We start from the raw sequence: 22,542 nt of genomic DNA on the forward strand, positions 1-22,542 counted from the left end.
GTCAAATTCTGTAAAATTAAGTAGAGTATTTACAACAATGGAAGGCTTAGAACATATATAGCTAATATATACAACAACAATTGCACAGAATTTTAGAAGAACCTAAATGGAAATATGGCCTTTAAGATTCCTACATTACATATGTAGTCAATAATATCAAGTTCAGGTAGACTATAAATAAAGAGGTAAATTAAAATCTCTAGAGAAATCAGTATAAAGTGAAACAGTGGAATGGATAGAATGGAATACTAAAATACTTTTGATCAACATAAAATGACTCAGAATATAGTCAATAAGAAGATAGTAAAAAGATAAAGTCATATATACTTACATTGTACACATTATATGCAAATAGAATAAGCATTTTAATTCCAAGAGGAAATCACCAGACAATAAAATAAGACTAATCTATTCATGACCCATACAAATACATTTCAGAAATTAAGATACAAAGTCTGAAAGCAAAGGGATTGAAAACATGAAAAAGTCAATCTTAGAGGGAGTGTCACAACTCATCTGGAAGACGGCAGTCTCCAGTGTGTATGAACCTAATAACAAACCTTCAAAAGGTTTAAAGCCAAAGTAACACAGAAAGACAAGGTTCACACCAGAGCTGAGGATTTTAGTGTCCTTTCCTAGTAGCTAATAGAATGAACACACTTATAAAAATGCAGATTGAAGCCATAGTCTCAATTTTTTAAATCTAAGTCACCTACATGCATAACTATCCACTAAAGAACACATCATTTTTGAGAGTTCATACACTGCTCACTCAGATAAAATGGTATACAAAGTCATGAAACATGTCAGCAAGATCATACCAATTATACTCATACCCTTAATAATTAAATATTGATAACAAATACCAGGATAACCTCCCAAAATGTGGAATTGGATGGCATGCACTTCTAAGCAATTTGCAGGTCAAAAAAGAAGTAACAGGAAATTTTAAAAAGAGGGTTTGTTGAGTGACTAGGAGCGTATGAGTAGGGAAGGGTGCACTGAGTTGCGTGGAGAAGGGAGCTTTTGCTTTAAAATATTGATACTGACTTAATGTTCTAAAACCACTAGCTAAGCTGGTACCCTAAGATAAAAGCAAAAGAGACACAAAAATCAAACCCAAAGTAACTAGGAGAAAAAAATCATAAAGTTAAAAATGAAAACCAGTAAAATATAAATCAAAGGAAAAAAATCAAGGAGTCCAAAGGTGATGCTTTTTAAATATTCAGTGAGCAAACTTGTAGCCAAGCTGATCAAGACAAAAGGGAAAACAGCATTTACTGCATCATAAAGCTTCTCACCACAAATCCTACAATATGTGTTTAGCTTTGGGGGTTCCTCTAGAAAGTAATACACATGTTACCATATCCGTGCTGATTTATTCCTAGTGAGCCAGAAAATGTTATTCCATTATGACACCCAGTCCTTCATCTTTTTACATACTATTGCAATACCTATCAGATGTGCATATATATTATAACCATATATAATAAGTTCATATATCATTGATATAATTGTTGTTTTATTTGGTTGTACATCTCTTAAAGATGGTAGAAGAAAGATCACAAATTCATACATATGACTGTAGCAAATTCTATATAAATTCTATATCTTGCCCTTATCATTACAGTTTTCTTAATTACAGCTCTTTCTTTTTGTTTTAATATGGATTCAAATTACTGAGTGGTGCTGCTTTCAGACTGAAGAAATTCCTTTAGAGCCTCATTTTAGGGAGTTCCAATTGCAATGTGTTCTCGGGCTTTGTTTACGTGGGGATGTCTCTATTTTACCTTTGGAAAGATAGCTTTGCTGGATATGCATCCTGTTGACAAGGGTTTGTTTCACTTCTTGGCGGACTTCCGTCTCTGACCTCTGGCCTCCATTGCTCTGATGGAGGTCAGTTCTTATGTCCCCTCACTGACCTCTGACCTTCCCCTCACTGACCTCTGGCCTGCATTGCTCAGATGGAGGTCAGCTCTCACATCCTTGGTGGTTGCACAAAGACGCTGTTTTCCTTTTTCTGCTCTTACCAGGCTCTCTGACTCTCGACAACTCATCTCTGTTCCCTAAGATTTCCCGGAGTCTGTTCTACTTGAAGTGCATGCAGGGTGAGCCTTGTGAAGGTGCAGACTGCTGTTCTCAACTTAAATTGGCTTAGAGTTGTTGTTCCAGCCGATGGTTTTCCATGTTCCTGATTTCTCTCTTCTAATACTTCTGTTAAAGCCCACGCGGCTGCATCTCACGGAGTTTACAGTTCCCTACGGTTTGCACGGTTCTTTTTTCTCTAAATTGCACAGTCTCAATTGATCTACAAGCCCATGGATTCTTTTTTCAGACAATTCTTACGTGTTGTTGAACCCTCTGTTGAGATAACCTTTTCATTTAGATTACTGTAATTTTCAATTCTGTAATTCTACTTGGTTCTTTTTTTTTCTAAAGCAAATGTTTCATTATAAAATGCATTGAAGACATACAGAAATATCACAGACAGCACAATGAGTGTCCTCACCTGCTTGCCCCTATTATTAACCTCCAGCATTAGTCAGGAACGCTGTTTATAATAAAGAAGCCAACACTGACATAAGTCATACCGTCATGGGCTGTATCTTTTAGGGGAAGGCCGCATATTTTGTATGATATATTACGGCAACTGTGTGTTGATTCTATGCCAATGAGACCATGACTATGAGCTGCTTGTGTTTTTAACTGATTTATTGGGAGCCATCTTTGAGCTCTGTTTTCTCTATAGTACCCATTCTAGGATGTTTCTGCTCAGATTTTTGCCTCCATTACTGCCTTTAGTTTTTTACCTTAGGGCATCACAAGTCATGGTCAAATTATGTGCTTGAGTCTCCGAAGTCCCTTTCTCTTAGGTGTGCTTGTTTTGGAGCCTTTCCTCACAGGTCAGAGAGTTTATAATATCTGTATTTGGCTAGTAGCCAACGGCTCAGCACTTTTTCTGGGTACTCCTGAGAGGTTGCAGTGTGTGGCGTGGACACTTTCTAAACTTTCGGGGTCTAGGGTGTCTTGTGCTCGCTTAGATTCCCTGCAGCGGCCCTGGTCAGGAGTTTATTTATGGTCCAACTAGTGGTAGTGGTGTGTCATACATCCCACTGAAGTTGCCGGAACCAGTTAGCTCTCCAAAATTTTTCTGATAGGCTTGTGTGTGACATAATCCTTTAAAATCTGCCTCTTGTCTGATTGGATTGGGGGTGTGGCCAAAACCTGGACAAGCAAAACACAAGGTTGACTGTGATTCTATCCGGACTCTTCTTGACTGCTGCATTGCTACCATCTGTCCCAGAATTGTCTCCTGAAGCTAGAGCCTCTTCTTACCTGTGTCTGCCAGGATAGCCATTATTTTTGACAAGGACTTAAGCATGGGGCTCTGTGTGCTGTTCTCTCTAAAGTCAGTTCCCTTGTACAGAGCTCTGGTGCTTTCCATACAAGCCGTCTATTCCTCCTCAGGGCAGAACTTTAAGGTCAATTACTATAGCTGAGGGTGGGGGACTCACTGTTTAGTTAGTGATCTGGTTGCTGACTCTAATTGTGAATGACAACTGCTGGTCACTAAGCCTTACCCTTGCGGCCTACAAGCAAGATGGCACAGGGACATGAGATGGGAGAAGGGTGTCATCAGGTCACCATAATTGGAAGGCCTGCTAAAACTGGTACAGAAATTCAATCTCAGAGATGAGTGGGACAAGAGTTCTCTGGGCCATGCCCACTGGTAACAGAATTTGTGCCACAGAGCAATGGCATGGGACACATGGGTGGCACCACAGTGACATGGGATGAGAAATATTGATGGCCATTCCTTTCCATATGGAACCACAGACATGCGGTGAGAACCAAGAGAAAGTTCCCAAACGAGAGACAATTGGACAAGACGGAAATTAGATGCTTGATGTATACCGAGATCCAGAGATTTGCTGGGATCCTTGTCCCCTATCTGCTCTAAGATCTCAAATCTTGGCGTGGCTGCTTTGTTAGGAAGAGGCTGGAAAAGTCCCTCACAGAACCATTCCAGAAGGACTACATCCACAGAGTGAAATGTGAATAGTGGATGCAATCTATGATAACTTCGCGCCTATGAAATGGTTTAGACAAAATAAATGAATCCCTTGAGTAACACAATTTATCAAACACTCATCAGAAGACATGGGACCCACCTTTCCTTTGAATAATATGATTGGTGTAAGATTTTATTATATTCCTTCAAGTGAACTTGAAGAAGAGTCCTCACAGAGACTTTGAGGCCGGGGAGATGGCTCAGCAGTTAAGAGCACTGGATTCTGTTCCAGAGGACCAGGGTTCGATCGCCAGTACCTACATGATTGCCTATAACTCCTGCTTCAGGGGATCCAGTGCTGTCTTCTGGTCAGTGAGGACACCACACTCATGTAGTGTACAACATAAATGCAGGCAAATATTCATATATATATATAATTTCTAAAATTTAAAAAAGAGAGCTGCTTCATGACTTTGCCTTCTCATTTCTACCTTGGTAGGGACCTTGGAACCATCATTTTCAGCTTCCTAATCAATAAAATTTATTGTAGGGCGCAAGGCCTCTTTCTGTATTATTATAAAACTTCTGAAGGCTTCATTGAGAGTGTAGAAGCAGAAGATACATGGTGAGAAGAATTATAGTCTAAAACATGCTTCTCTTTCATGAAGAACTTTCTACATAGTTTATTTCATAGCCTCTATTTCTCCAGAGTAGAGAATTATCGCTGCTTTGTACATTTAGTCACAACCAGTCCAAATGCTCCACTTCAATGATGTAAATGGTTGTGCTGAAGAGGTGCTGAACTTGGGTGGGTTGCTTGCTCTGCCTTCAGTAGGGAGACTCCACCTGTGAGGTGCTAACTGAGGAGAGAATCCTGTGGTTTCCACAGAGCCGGTCTTGCTAGTCTTCTACCTGTGTCATTAACAATGATAAATGACAAAGTTGAGGGACCAGAGGTGCACTGGCAGATTACCCTGGAATAAGGCAATGAGATGTTCTAATGGCACGTGGATTAGCCTCAGCCATTCTATGGGCAGAAATCTCTGGTACATGTGGTGCCAAACTGTTGACTTTCTTCTCCAAGAAAAAGTCATATTAAAAACCTACCTGGCTCCTGAGAGCCAGTCAGTAGGTTTAAGCTTGCCAGACTTGCCCTGAAGTCAAGAAGTACACTGTTTCTGGTGTTTAATAAGTCTTTAATGGAAGTATTTTCTTTTTATAAATGATTGCCAAGACTTCCCATATTTTATAACTGAATTTTTCATCCGTTATTCCAGTCTACTGAGCTCTGTTGAAGTCTGCTTCTGTGATCCACCAGGTAACTAATTTCAGTTTTATACCATCTCGTAGTGTGAGCAGCATACCCTCAGGCCCACCAGGCCTTAGTTTTCTCATCCATGAAGTGGGGATAATTATAACACCAAATCCAAAAACTCCTTACCAGTATCAAATGAGTTAATCTGTCAAAATATTGTAGCAAATTCCCAGCATCTTACATATCATTACTGTTATCCTTATCCCATACTTTATTTAATATAAAGAGCTTAAAGCCAAGACTAAGTCCTACTTCTCAGCACCCAGGCAGGTAGAAACCTCCTCCATGGACCAGCGGGCTTATCATCAGAATCATTTAGCGTTCTTGTTAATCCTGTGGGTAACTTTGCTGTCATTTGCTGTTGGGTAACACTGCAGTAGTTATCCTTCTTGCGAGAATGGAAATGAGAGACTTTCTTCCACATATTCCTCAAATCAAGGTGTGACATGAATTCTCATGTTAAAAAGTAGGCAACTGAAATCTGAACATGGACTCTGCATTATTTCCGTCGTGAACATCTGACATTCTGAGTCTTTAGAGACTCTTCAAGCATTTACTCTTCTTTATTCTGCTCTAATGAGAATTCCCTGTGTGCTCAATAGTTACCATTGTATCAGAAGAAAAAGAGTCAGGAGTACATTATATCCCGAAAATCACAGAGTCTAAGAAATCCAGGCAGTCAACACTTTATAGGAAATTTATAACTAGATTGTACAAAGGCCAAGAAGAAGAAGATTCAGTGAGATGCCCCTAAGGGCAAGCACTGGGGCAGAAGTCAGAGCTGGTGCAGGGAACCAGTAGGGCATTTGAAGAAGTGTGCGTGTGTGTGTGTGTGTGTGTGTGTGTGTGTGTCTGTGTGTGTGAGATGGGACATAGAAGTGTGTGTGTATGTGTGATGGGATGTAGAAGTGTGTGTGTGTGATGGGACACAGAAATGTGTGTGTGTGTGTTGGGTTACAGAAGTAAGCATGTGTGGTGAGGTGCAGGTACAGTAGAGGCAGCAGTTGCGGTCAGGTAAGTCGCTAGTAGACCCACACTCGTGGGAACTGGCAGTGAGACGAGAAGCCCCCTGAGAAACACGTGTGATGTCGGTGCTCCTGCAGGACTGGTTGACTACAGCTCTGAGGTTGTGGAGTGTTGGGATATTACAGGCTGAGAGCCAGAACTGTCTTGGGTTAGCTTCTGAACGGCCACTTGTCATCGGCCTTTGCATCCGGCCCAACATCTTTTTGAGTATCAAGAAAACTTTTCAGCATGTATTAACCTGATGGACCACTAACTTCCACCAACTCTAAAACTGAGGATGTTCTCCGATAGTATCCGAAACCTACAGGTTGCCTGTAACCTGCCCGCCTGATGTCCTTGTCAGTGGCAGTTGGTAAATTCACTGATTTATTCTATGAGGGTGAAAGTTCATGTGGGACCAGAAGATGGTGCAGGGGTTAAAAACCTGGTGACCTGAGTTCAGTCCCTGTGCAAGGAGAGGACTGTCTCCTGCAAGCTGTCCTCTGACCTCTACGTGTATGTATGCATGAATACGTGTGTGCAAATACATATGAGAGAGGGGAGAAGAACAATCCAAGTCTATATTCCCAGCCCATGGTTGCTTATATTTGATGCAAAATAAACTGTTTCTCATTTCCTTTAAAGCAAAACTGTATTTTACCTCAGTCTTAAGAACTAGAGAGATGTTGGCAGTGGATAGGTACAAATTAGTGAATAACACTACGTGGATGCCAAGTTGTGTATTAAATGAATCGCTGCTTGTTTGAACTGCTTATTAGAAGACTTGGAGAGGGAAAAGGACTCAGGAATGGAGAAGACTCTAACAGTCCTATAGATAAAGGAGGCTGATTGTGCATGGCTGCTCTGACACTCTCTGGCAGCGACTGGAACGTGGCTGCTCTCTGAGCCTAGTGAGTCTTTATGACAGAAATGTTCTCTCCATTCTAGAAGGGTCATTGAAGGTCGCCTTGCTCCCCACACCATTGCAGACCAGGAAGCCCATGGCAGCCCCGGGGACTGTGATGCCTCTCACCCAGCATGCTTATCAGCAGTGAGACAACGATTATTCCTGTCCCCTGAGAGACCACAGTGAAAACAGACTATACGCCTTTTCTTTTTGTATGTGAGCAAAACCTAAATATAATTTCCAATTTCTTCCCTTTGTATGCATATGCGAACCTTTTGTTCTCCACACACGGGGGAAGAAGAAAAGCTTGGCAAGGTGATTAACTCTAGAACTGTTATCCAGTTCCGCCAACTCTGTGTGTGTGTATATGTATGTGCATACACGAACATGCGTGTTCATGCATGTACGTAGGTCTTTACCATCTGAGCCATCTTCCTAGCCCCTTCAACCTAGTCTTAACTCAGGCTTTGTTTCTTCTCAAACAGTTCTCAACTTGAGCCTCAGTACTTTTTGAAACTACCCAAACAAGGAAAACAAAATCTCTTTCACACCGACACTATAACTCAATACAGTCTGTAGGAGCTCCCCGCCGCAGAGCATGACATTTCCTGCACTTTGGAAGGCAAGCCTTCAGTGATGAGAATGTATGGGGTGTGGGGTCAAGCAGTATCAACGGCCACACTGACCAGTTCTTGCCAACTTAATCCCAGCCTGACTCGTTTCAGAAACCCTGAGAAGTATCTTACTTCTTTCCCTCGTTGTCACAAATCTTAATGGCCCCTTCAAACAAACATGTCCCTCGCAGGCCTAGTAACTGACCTATTCGATTCCAACATAGATCATAATAATTTGCCAGTGTCGCTGACTTGAGAGTTTGATTGCCTTCTTTGCCTCCGGGTGCTGGGAGAAAGGGGGTTTGCGACGGAAAGGGTTAAGTGGATTTTATTATAATGTGTCCCTGTTTCATTCGCTCCCTTCAGCTTCTTCACAGAAATGTTAATCTAATTGTGATACTATCAGTTTGATGACAATATGACAAGACAGACAAATTTGATTTTATTCTCCACAGACCAAAGCATATGCTGCTTGGAAGGCTTTGACAGAGAGAAGGACATAAAACAAATGGAGTTCATGAATATACAATTTTTATGGTACACAATAGTGACATCTAGACGTCAGAGACTAGGTGGGTGAGCCCGAGACTTTACTATTGAGATTAATGGGTACGTAAAAAGGTGCCAACAGAGAGTACTACAGTTTATGTTAAAAACGTCGATGTGGATAAGAGTAATTTTCTCCTCAAGATGGATGATACACTTAATGGCTAGGAGACATTTGGGCTCAGTAGCAGTGGCTCCAAAGTAATTTTTTGTTGTTATTGTAAATTATATAATCTTAACTGCAATTATAGTTCTGTTCTGGTAAAGGTCAAGTTAGCACTGTGGATGGTTATAAAGCAAAGATGAAAATTCGTATATGGATTCCCTTGTTGATTGCTTATGAATGATTTCAAGGAAGATGATTTTTTTGGTAACTCTATTTCTCATTTAATGTAATACAGCAAGTAAAGACAGCACACATTAACAAAACACAAATTAGATTTCTCTAAGTAAACATGGATCTTCTAATGGAGCAGGGCTGTTGGAGAAAGGACAATATGAAGGTTAAAGACACCAGGCAAACGGGGAAGGTTTGTGTGCAAGAAAAATCCAAAGCAGAAGTATTGAAAAGTTCTTTGCTGGGTTTAAATCTCAACTTGTAGCTTGGTTTTCCAGAACATGAGATCCAACAGGGCTCCTGCCCTTGGCTTTCTCTGTTTACTCTGACATTGAGGCTCAGCCCATCTTTGTGGAAGGCATGGACATGACTGTCTCAATAGCTGGTTGCTAAGCAGTAGGTTGTGGATCCTCCTACGGTAATGAGTGTGAATGGATTCAATCTAGGTCCAATCTCAATCACAATCTTCTCCTTTATTTCATAAAGAAATATAAATGGCAAGCTCACAATATAAACTATATAAATGTAGACTGTGCCAAATTTTAAAGATTTCTCCATTTTAATGTAGTTTCCAAGGTCAAAACTCTTCAACAGTATACTTAGAACTAATTGTGGCAACATATCTTGAGAGCTTTTCATTGTAATTATGTAATTTTTAACTAGAACTTCCTCATGGTTGTGATCAACAGGAAAGTTTACAAGATACATTGATAAATAGAAAGGGCCACATTGACCTTTGTACTTTGAAGGTAATCTACGATTGTAATGGTAGTTTCTCCAAGTTGCCATCCCTTGCTGTCAGTTCCTGCACCCCTGGGAAAGGACGGCTCTCCTGTGGACCCTGATTCCATGAACCCCTCTTTCTCTTTTTAAATTATTATTACCTGCATATATGAATATGTTCCTAAATACATAAATACAACCTGCTCCGTCTGTATAGTGTAACTTCTATGTATGTGGTTTTAGGGCGGACCGTTTGGTAGTGGATGACCAGCTTGTGTGCTCTCTCCTGGGGAAGACGATTTCTGTCCACTTTCAGCATTCCTCAGTCGCCTTTATGTAGGGTTGAGGCCTCCCGGCTTCCCCTCCACTCAAACCCCGTCCGTGTGAGTATGTCTGTTACTGTCCTTGTTTAGTTCATTCCTAGGTAGTAATGTTGGCAAGATGGTGGAGAGTGGGGGTGGGTAAGATCATAGAGTTCCCATATGTAGGGAGTTTTGAAAGAATACATAACTTTTTAAATAGGTGGTGGAGACAGGAGGAGAAATATATTTCCTTGTTGTTTTGGCAGCAGCTGGGTGTTCTGAACTTTAAATGAGCTATCTGGTACTTTTGTAAACAATCTATCAAGAAGCTGTCATTTTTTTAAAAGTGAGAAAACTTAAGTAGAATGTCGATTTTGAAGACCTGATGAGGCCAACTTGAAGATAACTTTAAAGAAAAATTGAGGTTGTTCCAGAAAAACTATAGCGGAAATCTACCTGACTTTTTTTTTATCCTAGCATGACTATCATAGTGAGCATTTTGTCTACAGTATGAGCTAGCAAAAAAGACACTTTTAACTTGACATAAGATTACAGGTCTAACAGATCCCAGCCTCCTAGGTCTAACAGATCCCAGCATCCTAGGTCCAATAGATCCCAGCATGCTAGATCTAATAGATCCCAGCATCCTAGGTCTAATAGACTTATGACAGAGGGAAAGGGCAACTTTCGACTAAGTAAGGCCAGGGAGCAGCTTGGTGTGATGTGTTCAACAAGAGTGCATCCATGTTTGGTCTGGTATCACGGTGGGACAGGATGAGGAGGCACTTGGAGGATACACTGGGCCTATAGGGAGCTGGGGTCCACGTGTGATGCTCTGTCTCTGTGACTGCTGAGCTCTGGTCTGCTGCAGGGCACTAGCTTCCTCCTTACAGACTGTCCCCGACTCAGTCACAAAGAGGATTATGTGTCGAGCCTAACCAAATGTAAGATCACACACACACACACACACACACACACACACACACACACACACGCCCACAGAGAGTTCCTTATAGATACATCTGGACAAATATTAAGCAGCAGTATTTTATTTCATTAAGAGGATTAAATAGGTTAAAAAAAAACCTCCTTTTTTATGAATATACTAGAAGGCCTTGTGCTAAACCAGCTGAATTCTTTTTAGCTCAATATTCTTACCTGGGAAATATGTGATTAGATTGATTCATATGTGGATAACCACTTGATCATGGAGCAATTTCTACCACATCTAAATTCACTGTTAATTGAACATAAATCAATTTTATTAAAGCATAATTTTCCTCATGTTCTATTGAAGTCATAGAACACAATCTCAAGTCAAATGTGTGTGTCTGTTTATGAACACACATGTGCGTACACATGCATACATATACCTAAATATTTCTGTGATTATTAACCTTATGTATGTGTTAATAAAATTAGGCATTTTGGCTGGTCTCTGTCAGTGTTCCCTCTGTAGAGCCTCAGTGTCCGTGTACTCATTACACATTGCAATGTTACAGGTTCAGTTCCCATGTCACTGGGCGTGGCTTTTTCTATCCACCAAGGCATTTCATCTCAGCTGTGCACTTGTTCTGTGATGCAATCCCATGAATTCATTTTCTTGGGTCAGAGGTGGATACTGAGGCACAGTAAGTCATCTTAAATGTTTGACACAGATGGGAGACCCACTAGTGTGAACAGAGAAGAGAAATGAATGGAAGATTCCACAAAGCCAGGGAGTTAACAGCAACTACCAGAGGCTTCAGAATGGCCTATAAAGATTCTTGTCAGAGCTTTCCAGGAGGATGTGGTCCTGTTCCCACCTCAGAGTCACACCTGTGTATGTTAATCAGGAGGATGTGGCCCTGCTCCCACCTCAGAGTCACACCTGTGATTGTTATTCAGTGTAGTGATGAGGCGAGCAGGCCTGCTTTTTGTCCCGTCCAGCTCCCACATGGTTAGCTTTATACCTGAAATAACAACACACAAATTGTATTCTTTTAAACACTGCTTGGCCCATTAGTTTCAGCCTCTTATTGGCTAATTCTCACATCTTGATTAATCCATTTCTATTAATGTGTGTAGCACCACGAGGTGGTGGTTTACTGGGAAGGATCTTAACCTGTGTCCATCTTGGAGAGGAGAGCTATAGCATCTGCCTGTCTCAGCTTTCTCTCTCCCACAATTCTGTTCTGTCTTCCCCACCTACCTATGTTCTGACCTATCAGGCAAGCAGTTTTCTTTATTAAATAATCCATGAAAGCAACAGATAGATAGAAGACCCACCTACATCAAATCAGGAGGATATGATCCTGTTCCCACCTCAGATTCACACCTGTGTATGTTAATCAGGAGGATGTGGCCCTGCTCCCACCTCAGAGTCACACCTGTGTATGTTAATCAGGAGGATATGGTCCTGTTCCCACCTCAGAGTCACACCTGTGTATGTTAATCAGGAGGATGTGGCCCTGTCCCCACCTCAGAGTCACACCTGTCTATGTTAATCAGAAGGATATGGTCCTGTCCCCACCTCAGAGTCATACCTGTCTATGTTAATCAGGACAATGTGACCCTGCTCCCACCTCATATTCACACCTGTGTATGTTAATCAGGAGGATATGGTCCTGTTCCACCTCAGATTCACACCTGTGTATGCTAATCAGGAGAATGTGGCCCTGCTCCCACCTCAGATTCATACCTGTGTATGTTAACATAGGAAGAAGATGTAGTTCTACCTTTAAGTCACCCAGGCTCTGGTAATTAAGAAAGTTGTGTTTGACATGAATACAGGTGCTATTTGGTTTGACTATCAGATGCTCCCCACAGGCTGCCAGCTAATGTGTTTGGACACTTGCTTCCCTACCCCCAGCCCGAGGTACTGTTTTGAGAGGTGGTGGAATCTTTAAGAAGTGGGACATGGCTGGGAGGGTGGGTCATTGTGGGGAGGGTGGTCTTGAGGATGATGGCCTGGTTCATTTTTTTTAAAAGTCTTTATTTATTTATTTATTATGTACACAATATTCTGTCTGTTAGAAGAGGGCACCAGACTCCGTTACAGATGGTTGTGAGCCATCATGTGGTTGCTGGGAATTGAACTCAGGACCCTTGGAAGAGCAGGCAATGCTCTTAACCTCTGAGCCATCTCTCCATTTCTAACCCCAGCTCTCTGCTTCCTGATTGGAGCCACATAGCAAGCCTGCGCTGCATAGACCCAGCCACCTCACCCCCTCCTAGAATGGATCACAGTTCCTGGGTCATGAGTCAGGCTAACCCTCCCCTTGCTTACGTTGCCCTGCTGTGTATTATGTCACCGGGACATAATCATAGCGCACACACCTGCCACCAGGGGTAATTCCTTTCCTCCTACTTGGTCTTGAGGGTTCTAAGAGCAGAAACATGGAAGTTCTGGCCCTACTCCAGCGGTGTTTGGGCACTCCTCTTGGACACTGTTTCTCTAATGTCTCTCACACAGTCTGTGAGCACGCCCACTGATGATGGTGCTTTCATAGGAAGCAAGTCATTTTCTTCCCTTGGGGGGGGTCTGTAAGTAATAAAAATGGCCCCCTTTTCATTTTATTGTAGGTCCCTTCTGACTGAGAGGCTAGCGTGGGAAGTGGCAACTACAATGTGTTTGTGACACTCCTTTGGGATTTGGGGGTGTCAATAAAAGGCAGTTACACAGAGCAAAGGCCATCACTGACCACACTGAGGAGCTGGGAGGAACTGGGAGGGGTGACTGAACCCTGCTTCCTGTGAGAAGGTTCAATTACATTTCAAACGGATTCCAAGGCAATAAAGCAACACACCCCTACTAAGTGAATAGAGGGGATAATAAAACTGGGCTTTCTGAGCACCAAGGCCTGAGAAGATCCATTGTTTACTCCCACTGCCACACAGTCTTCTCTGCCATCCTTTCTCCATCACAATGGATAGCGCCTTCTGAACTGGGAGCCCAGCTTTTCCTCTCACACAGGGCTTTTATCAGACATTCTTTCCAGCAATAAGAAAATTAACTAAGACAGAAGGCCTGTGAAGTGGGACCACTCTGTGCTAACCCTGTCCACACAGTTCTTGGGCCTTTGGGGCTGATTTGTAGGGGGAATGTCACGAAGTTTTGAGCTTCAAGCTAGAGAAATTGTGAGCTTTGAAAGTGAAGTTTGTGCGTTACTGTGGTTTAAGATCAGAAAACTGGAGTGGGGGCAGCAAACACTGGACCCGTGAGGTTCCAGACTGGAACAACAACTCCCTCAGAAACGGGCTTCACGTCATATTCATTTTCGGAAAAGAACCGGGCTACATTCCACCCATGACTTGAAGTTTTGGGTGAGACCGAATGCCAAGGCAATGGACTAAGTTAATTTGGTGGAGGAAATTTCAAGGCTGCACAAGATGCTCAGGTTTTAACAGGGTTGCTGCTTACCGCTTTGAAGAGATTTAAGATAAGCAATGTGCAGGGCAGAAGTGCGAAAAATGAGCGAGCAGTGTGGGTAGGAAAGGGGAGTGGGTATGGTTAAAGCTCCACACAGGTGTAGAGAAACAAAACTCAGTGAGTTCATACAGTAAATAATAAAAACAGCCTATTAAATAATAAAAACAGCCTATGGAGGCAAACAAAGCTCCGATACTCAGAACCGTATGGTTGAGCCTCAAAATCCCTGTGTAAGACGCTTCCATTCATTTGAAATTTTTAAAACTACAAAAGACATTATTATGAATCTTTAATGGTCAATCAACAGAGCATAAGGAACCTTTGTATGAGTAAAGGACCTGCTCATTTTCTTTGCTGGGGTGTTTGTGTGGTGGTGAGCATAGTGCTGGAGATTACGGAACCCTACATTTAACAGATACTTTAAACTGCAGCTTATGACACAAGAATTTTGTCAAGGACTTTGTTGAGATAAAAAGTTGGTATGGGTCCAAATAAACTCAAGCCAACAGACCATTCAACAACAGCAACGTGAAGCAATGTGCTTGGGTATCCTGTGCTCCCTGAACTTAAGGAAATTACTTATTAACACTTTGCCAATATTTTTAACTAAGATTTTCACTTTTGAAATTCTTAAATTTATAAAAGAGCTGAAAGAATAGTCCTGTAAATATACACATTTCAATGTCTTAAAACTTATTTTATCAAAAAAATCTTATTTTATCTCTAATAATACATTTAATATATTTACACAATATGTCATGATCCTGTCTTCCCCAGTTCCCCTTTCTCACTCCCCTCACCCCCAGACATCCCCAAACATGGCCCTTTCTACCTTCATGTCCCCTTCTTTCTCTTTAAAAAAAAAAATAGCACCTTGAGTTCTATTAATGCTGACATCTGGCATGTTGACTATCTCGTTGGCTTGGTCTTGCATAGGTCTTATGCTGGTAACCGTAGCTGCAGTAAGTTCATGAGTAACTCGGCCATACAATGCCCAGGAGACAGCATTTCCCAGCCCTGCTCCCCATCCTCCAGCTCTTGATATTGACAGGTTCACCACTGTTTTTAAAAGGCAAAGTGGATACACACTTTGATGCTAAGCACATCGCTCACACTGTGAGTCACTATGAAGTCATAGCATGCTAGCCCTTCTTTGATCGTTGCCAAGCTGATAGATAATGGTTGTGAGGCAGGAGGATAACTCAGAGGAGGCTAGTATGATTTAGTTAAAATTGCTGCATAGCCAAACCACTAATGGTCTCCAGAGATGTAGAAATAAGACTGTATCAATATATTTTTTATGATCTGACTGTGAAAATGAGTACTCATTTTAAAACACTGAGGCCTTCTGAATTCTTTTAAAAACAAATACTGATAACCTTCCCGGAAGAATCCCAGTGTCCTTCTGACTGTTAACGAAGCCCAGGCATAAGAAAGCAATCAAGTAGTCTCACTATTATCTTCACTTTCCTGGGAACCACATCTGCTCATTGCAAAAACCACACTGTAATTTCAGGGACCATGTGTGAACTGCATTTCTGCAGTATGATGTGTTGTCCACAATGTCCCTGGCCAGTGCCGTGCGGGCAGCAGAGATCCATCAGACGGTAGCTGTGGCAGATGGGCAGCTTTTGTGGAAAACTAGTGACATATGGTTGGCACGCACAGTGCTGGGGCCTCCTTGTCACCCTGTGGCTGCATCTCGGCAAGAGCCCCAATTGTCCCAGCCTCCAGCTTGTGTTGCCTGGGCCGGTCCCTGTGGTATTCCGTGCAGCACGTCAGCCACACCCCTTCAGAGATCACGTGCAAGCTTTTGCTGTCTCTCACCTACTCTTTGCTTCCCCAAGATTCCTTCTCTCTTCTTCACAACATACCCATGCACTGCTCAAGTATCTGTGGTGACTTCTAATACTAATGGGATCCCGACCAGGCTCCATGGTGACGTCTAGTGTGCAGGTGATGTGTTTGCACCTCAGACAGCCAAGCGGCATCTCCTGGATTCCCTTACTAAGTCTTCAACAAATAGCACTGTTCGTTTCTAACTTTGCTCCATGCTGATCTTCCCCACTGCATCCCCTACCCTCTCCGCGTTCTTCTCCCCTTACTGAGGCACACCCCTTGTTCAAGCCCTCCGCCTCCTCCAGGAAGCCATTCTTAGCCTGCTGCCCTCCCAGAGCTGGGCCAATGACTTTCTCTTTTTCCGGCTATCCTGTCTAGTGCTAATGACCTGTCAACGCATCACTTTGAAATAGATATTTATCTAAATTTTTTTCATTAGGCATTGCCATGCTAAGCAGATTGCAAGAATGTTAGTGCCTTATGCTTATACACACACCTGTATGATTCATTATGTGCTTACATTCAAATGTATTTATATTTTCTAGGGTGCTGTTTGTAAGCTTAGATATTAAAATTAATCCTTAGATTGAGGTGAATGCCCATGAGAAAAAGTTATAATGAATTTATTTCCAACTTCATTTATTTATTTATTTATTTGTTTATTTATTTATTTATTTATTTTAAAATAGGGTTTCTCTGTATAGCTCTGGCTGTCTTGGAACTCACTCTGTAGATTAGGCTGGCCCCGAACTCACAGAGATCTACCTGCCTCTGCTCATGAGTGCTGGAATTAAAGTTAAATTTTTATTTGAATATTTATTTCGTATGCCTGCCTGCCTGTCTGTGTCTCTCTCTCTGTGCATATGTGTGTGTGCATATATTTTCCTGCTATCACAATAAGACCCAGTGCACAGATTCAGATCTTCAGGCCTCATGGCAAGCATCACAGACCCATTGGTTAGAGAATTTGAACTTAGGTTCAAGTTTCCCTGACTTTAAACCTGAAACTGAGCACCTGAGTCTAGGTGTGTGGTGGTTGGGGTGATTCTCTTGGGGTCAGCGGGCATCCTGTGGGACATTGTCAGATGCCCTGGAGGAATGCTACTGCCCCAGACCCATCTAGCCCACAGCGAGGGAGCGGACTGTTTTCCCTTCAGTGAGAGCATGGCATCGTAAATATGATTTAGATGCTCTGTCTCAGAACACAACCGTACAGGCAATGCCAAGTGCATAGTCCAAGCAAGTATTTACTTCTCTAGTGAAATAAATCAGAGTCTCCAGTCCTTCTGATCATGACACAGTGAAAAGATCTTCTTGCCAACAGGACACCTGCTGGACTTTCTTCAAGTACCACATACTGTGTTAATGAGTATGGGTTATTAAAGCAGTGGGGTGCTCAGCCCAAGGGAGGACCTGAGGCTCCCCACCCCTAGTTTCAATTCTTTTACACCACTGGCCATACCATAGGCTTACCTTCTTCTCAAAGGCCATTTAAACGATACTTTCTCCATTCTGGTTCTACTACATACGAATGAAGCAGGTAGTGTAGCATTGGCTCCTCAGAACATTCCAGTATTGCGGGAGGGTGCTATCGTTCATGGATGTACTGGAATCCATTCCCATCTCGTTTGCTGAGCGCGCTATCATTAAAGTGCCATTGAAAACTGACACCACTTAATTCTAGCAGCCTCCACTTCTCGTTTGCAGCCAGAGCAGCTCTAAATGGAGAGGAGTGCAAATGACGGAGAGAGGGATATTTTTACACCTCGCTCAGCGTTTTATCTAACAAAGCAGCCTCCCAGGGAACAGAGGGCAATGCATTACAAAGCCAGGCTCTCCACGGGTGCTGGAAAATGGACATTTAGTCTTCGGATAGCAGACACCACTCCAATGAGCCTGTCATGCGTATACTGGGGACATGAACACTCGGGGACATTATCCAGGCTGCTGTGTTTTCCTACCTCTCGAAATATCCTTGGTTTTAATTTCGGGTGTGGTCGAATTAGAGAAGAAAAAAGACAGGAAGAAAATGGCTTTAGAGCTCAGCTGTCCCCTGCAGGCCAGAGTGGAACCTTTTTACCTCTTTGCAAATTACAGAGCTCTAGAGATTTCCCCCTATTAATTGCATAATTGCTTTTCCTGCCAAAGTAATTTGAACCCTTGGGGGTTAAGAAAATCACTTACTGTGAAATAGTGGCAATTTTTAACCCATTCAGCTGGCATTTCTTCGCCTAATTAAATGTAAAAGGGACTCTCATGCTGCCCAGGGTGTGTGGATTTCTGTGGTTGCTGGAATCTCTGTGCACTGCATGCCCGGAGACTCTAAGCCTGAGAGAGCACTGCCCTCGGCTCTACATAGCCTGGCTACTTGCATTGCTGTTTTGGGCAGGAGAAAACTTTATTTAAGCATTGACTTATCTGTAATATTTGTGACTGTGCATTAAAAGAAATGAAATAAAACCAAAGCCATTATCAGTCTTAGAGAATGTTTGGCTGCTGGGAAAATACCTTGTTGCGTGCTGACTTTCACAGGCGATCAAAGGCTCTTTATAGAAATCCAAGTCATTATCCTAAGGTATGAAAACTTGGGCCCAGAGGCTTCGTGACTTTTCCAAGGTCGCACCTGAAGTCAACTTCGGATCCCAAATTATCCCTGCCTTTCTTCCTCTTTGTTTCTTACTTTGTACAGGTCACATTGTTCCTATTGGGAACCATTCATGTAAGAAGCAATTTAAGGCACAGGTTTAGCGTTCTGAATAGCAGATGCGTTTGCAGTTTGTTGAAAGTTAGAAGACTGACCTGGCACAGACATTCCTTTCTTGGAAGAACACTGTTTTACTGCGTTCAAGAAGTGAGTTCTGGCTGGGCTCTGGCCACAGACTGGCATGAAAGAAACTTGAATTTGTCATTACTTTTTCTTCTTCTGATGAACCCACTCTGCCACCTCCACCCACTTTAGAGTCCGTCTTCGTTTTATCTTTCCTCTCCCACTTCCAGTTCTACTGTTCCCCACGTTTAACCCTCGGATGAACCAGCTGACAAAATTCCATGAAGTTCTTCCAAAACTAAACTAAGCCCTTCGGAAAGCTCGCGTGCACCAGCTGACAGCATCAGCTGATCCCATCATCACAATCAATATGTATTTCCCCCTAAAGAATCATACCGTCAGAAGAACTTGGGCTGTTGTACGGCCGCAGAACACTTTCCTTGCGTGCACAGTGTCCTGGCCTGGATATCAGGCATAGCCAAAACAAAATGATAAAATTTGAAATAAACTTTCAATGAGTGTGCCAGAGCATGGGGTGAGACAATGGAGGAGAGAGAGAGAGAGAGAGAGAGAGAGAGAGAGAGAGAGAGAGAGAGAGAGAGAGAGAGAGAGAGATATCGAGACCTGAGGATTGGAAAGAAGGTTTGGTGTCATGGAGTCGGGGAAAAAGGACAAAGCCGGGATCAGCTATGATTGGTATCTGCTTTTGTGTGCTCTACATATAACACCAACCACTGGACATGAAAGGCCAGCCACTCTTTCTTTAACATCCCAAGTATTCTTACACATCTTTCTTTCCTATTGATTTAAGCCACATAAGCACCTGTAAGTGGCATGTGTGGGGGGCTTTTCAACTGAATTTAGCTGTTTCTGCTACGAAGAAATTCTCGGCACAAACAGTCGTTATTCACCCTGGCAATTTCCTGACCTTCTTGAGGACGCAGAACCGCATCATTAATCCAGGCTGAGTGGCACTCCAAGCCACCTTGCTCTTTTGTGCTCTTGTCATCGCGGAGATCTAAAGGAAATGGGTCCACCTTTCCATCTGCGATTGCCAAGCCACTCCACCGCGCTGAGGACAAGCCCTGCCTTGTCCCTAACTCTCACTTAGGGTGTCCACTCGAAGCAGGCATGATTTGAACATAGGTGAAGAAAGAGATGGGGGAACCCAGAGTGTGGACGGGGATGCTAAAGAGCTGAGGAGCTGAGACTAGACGGTGAAAAACCTAAGATTCTGGCTTCAGCAACAAGGTGGTAAGGGGTAGAGATGATGCAATTGGATCTCCAGAGTCTGACTCTCCAAGGTGAACTTGGAGATGTGGAGAGCAGCCACAGAGTAGAGCATAAGGAAGTAGCTCAACTGAGATGCAGTGAGCATCAGAACAGGTTTGCAATAGGAGGGATGCTGAAGGCTGCAGAGCTAGGAAGTGTAGGGATAAGTCCCACCCCTTAGGGGGCGTGTTCGCCTCAGGCTAAAGTTCTCCTATAAAATTGGTGAGCGTGCTCCCAGCGCTCTCTTCTGCTTTCCTGGTCTCCGCGGGAACAGTGGTTCTGTAAGTCTATTCCTCCATTAAAGCTGTCTATATTTTGACAATCTGTCTGAATTCAATTACGCCGTTACATTTTGGCATCCAACGTCGGGCTATTTTGCCCCCGACTCAAGCGGCGTAGCCTGCTAGCTAACACAGCACGCTCCCGGGTGTCATTTTCTTAGTTTATGACTCGGGCCCCAGGGCTGAGTCCCAGATACACTCTGCCTTCAGGCCCATAATATCCAGAGAGGCAGGCAGATCTCTGTGAGTTCAAGGCCGGCCAGGCGGTGGTGGCAGACGCCTTTAATCCCAGCACTCCGGAGGCAGAGGCAAGCGGATCTCTGTGAGTTCAAGGCCGGCCAGGCTGTGGTGGCACACGCCTTTAATCCCAGCACTCGGGAGGCAGAGACAAGCGGATCTCTGTGAGTTCGAGGCCAACCTGGTCTACAAGAGCTAGTTCCAAGACAGGCTCCAAAACCACAGAGACCACCACCGGCAGGAACCAGTCGTTGCAGGTAAGAGAAAAAATTTTCTTTTATAATTAAAATGTCTGAACACGTTACCATTCAAGAATTTAACAGTTTTTTTAATTGTACCATGTGGGAGATTTTACAAGAGGTGTCTATCACCCCACCTCTATGGATCTTTCTGGGATTCGTAGTTTTCCTTGGCACTATATGGTTTGATAATAGAAATATGATAAAGTCTTTACGAGCAGAGGTTGCACGCTTAAAAACAATTGAGAATGACAACAATCTTCTCAAGAATCAGTTTGAAGTTCTCCAGGAGGAGAACAGATCTTTGTTTAACATGACTCGATCAACTGAGGAAAATTTAAAAAAGGTACAGACTGATATTAAGGAGAAATTCATTACTATGGAAGAGGGAACAGCTGATTTGGATCGTAAGCTCCAGTCCCTTTCTGTAGGAACTGAAACATTACAGGCTGATATTAAGGAGAAATTCATTACTATGGAAGAGGGAACAGCTGATTTGGATCGTAAGCTCCAGTCCCTTTCTGTAGGAACTGAAACATTAGTGGCTGATATTAAGGAGAAACTCATTACTATGGAAGAGGGAACAGCTGATTTGGGTTGTAAGCTTCAGTCCCTTTCTGTAGGAACTGAAATAGTAACTGAGAGAATCAAAACTGCTGAATGTGACTATCGGATTTTGTCTAAAGCTTATGACAGATTGGCAGAAAGATTGTCAATACAAGAAGGCACGGTTTATGCCATAAAAATTATGTCCAAAGATGAGAACTTATCTCTAATGGACAAACTTCATACTTTAGAATCCTCAATGAAGGCTTTGGAACATAATTCTGGACAGGAGATACAGACATTGCAGAAGGCAATGGTGAATAGAATTGAAAAGATTGAGGAATTTCTAAATTCTGATGAAGAAGAACAAACGGTAGAAAGGCAAATTTTAACTACATCTGTGGGTAAATCCCTCCGGGACAATTTCCACAAATCTCTACCTACAGCTCTACCTGCCTTTCCAGTAATAACAACAGAGAAGGTGATTGGTTCCAGAAACCCTAGGGTCATTAAGGAAGATACATGGGAGCATGTCCGTATGAATGATCTCAAAGAAATTAAACAGGCTGTCATGACTTTCGGGATGCATTCCTCTTTTGTTAAAGAGATGCTAAAGTCTTGGGCATCCACAAGCAGAGCTACGCCATTGGACTGGCTCCAGCTGAGCTCTGCAGTCCTTGAGAGTGGGCCGCACTTAAAATGGAAATGCTTGTTCAGGCAAGAGGCTAGACTTTTAGAACAGCAAGAAAAGGCGAAGGGAAGTGACATCTCCCTAGATAAAATTCTAGGTGAAGGACGCTTTTCTGACCCTCAGGAACAAGCTAATTTGGACGAAAACACACTCTCCATATGCACTACAGCAGCCTTAAGGGCTTGGGACAGGGTACAAGACCCAGGACAGAGAATGGAATCATTTGTCACAATTAAACAAGGTCTGAGAGAACCTTTTAGTGATTTTTTACAAAGACTTACTAAGGCTGTGCAAATAGGGATACCTGACCCTGACGCAAGACGTATAATGATTGAGTCTTTGGCTTATGAAAATGCAAATGTGGAATGCAAAAAGATTTTGGGGCCTTTAAGGTTCAGATCAGCACCCTTGGAAGAATGGGTCTTGCATACACTGGATGTTGATACATTTGATTATGGCACTGAAGCATGGGTAGAAGAAGCAATTTCCAATGGTAAA

This window comes from Alexandromys fortis, unplaced genomic scaffold, assembly GCF_014885135.2.
Source record: "Alexandromys fortis isolate MF-2015 unplaced genomic scaffold, M_Fortis_MF-2015_v1.1 scaffold_62, whole genome shotgun sequence".
Lineage (NCBI taxonomy): Eukaryota > Metazoa > Chordata > Mammalia > Rodentia > Cricetidae > Alexandromys > Alexandromys fortis.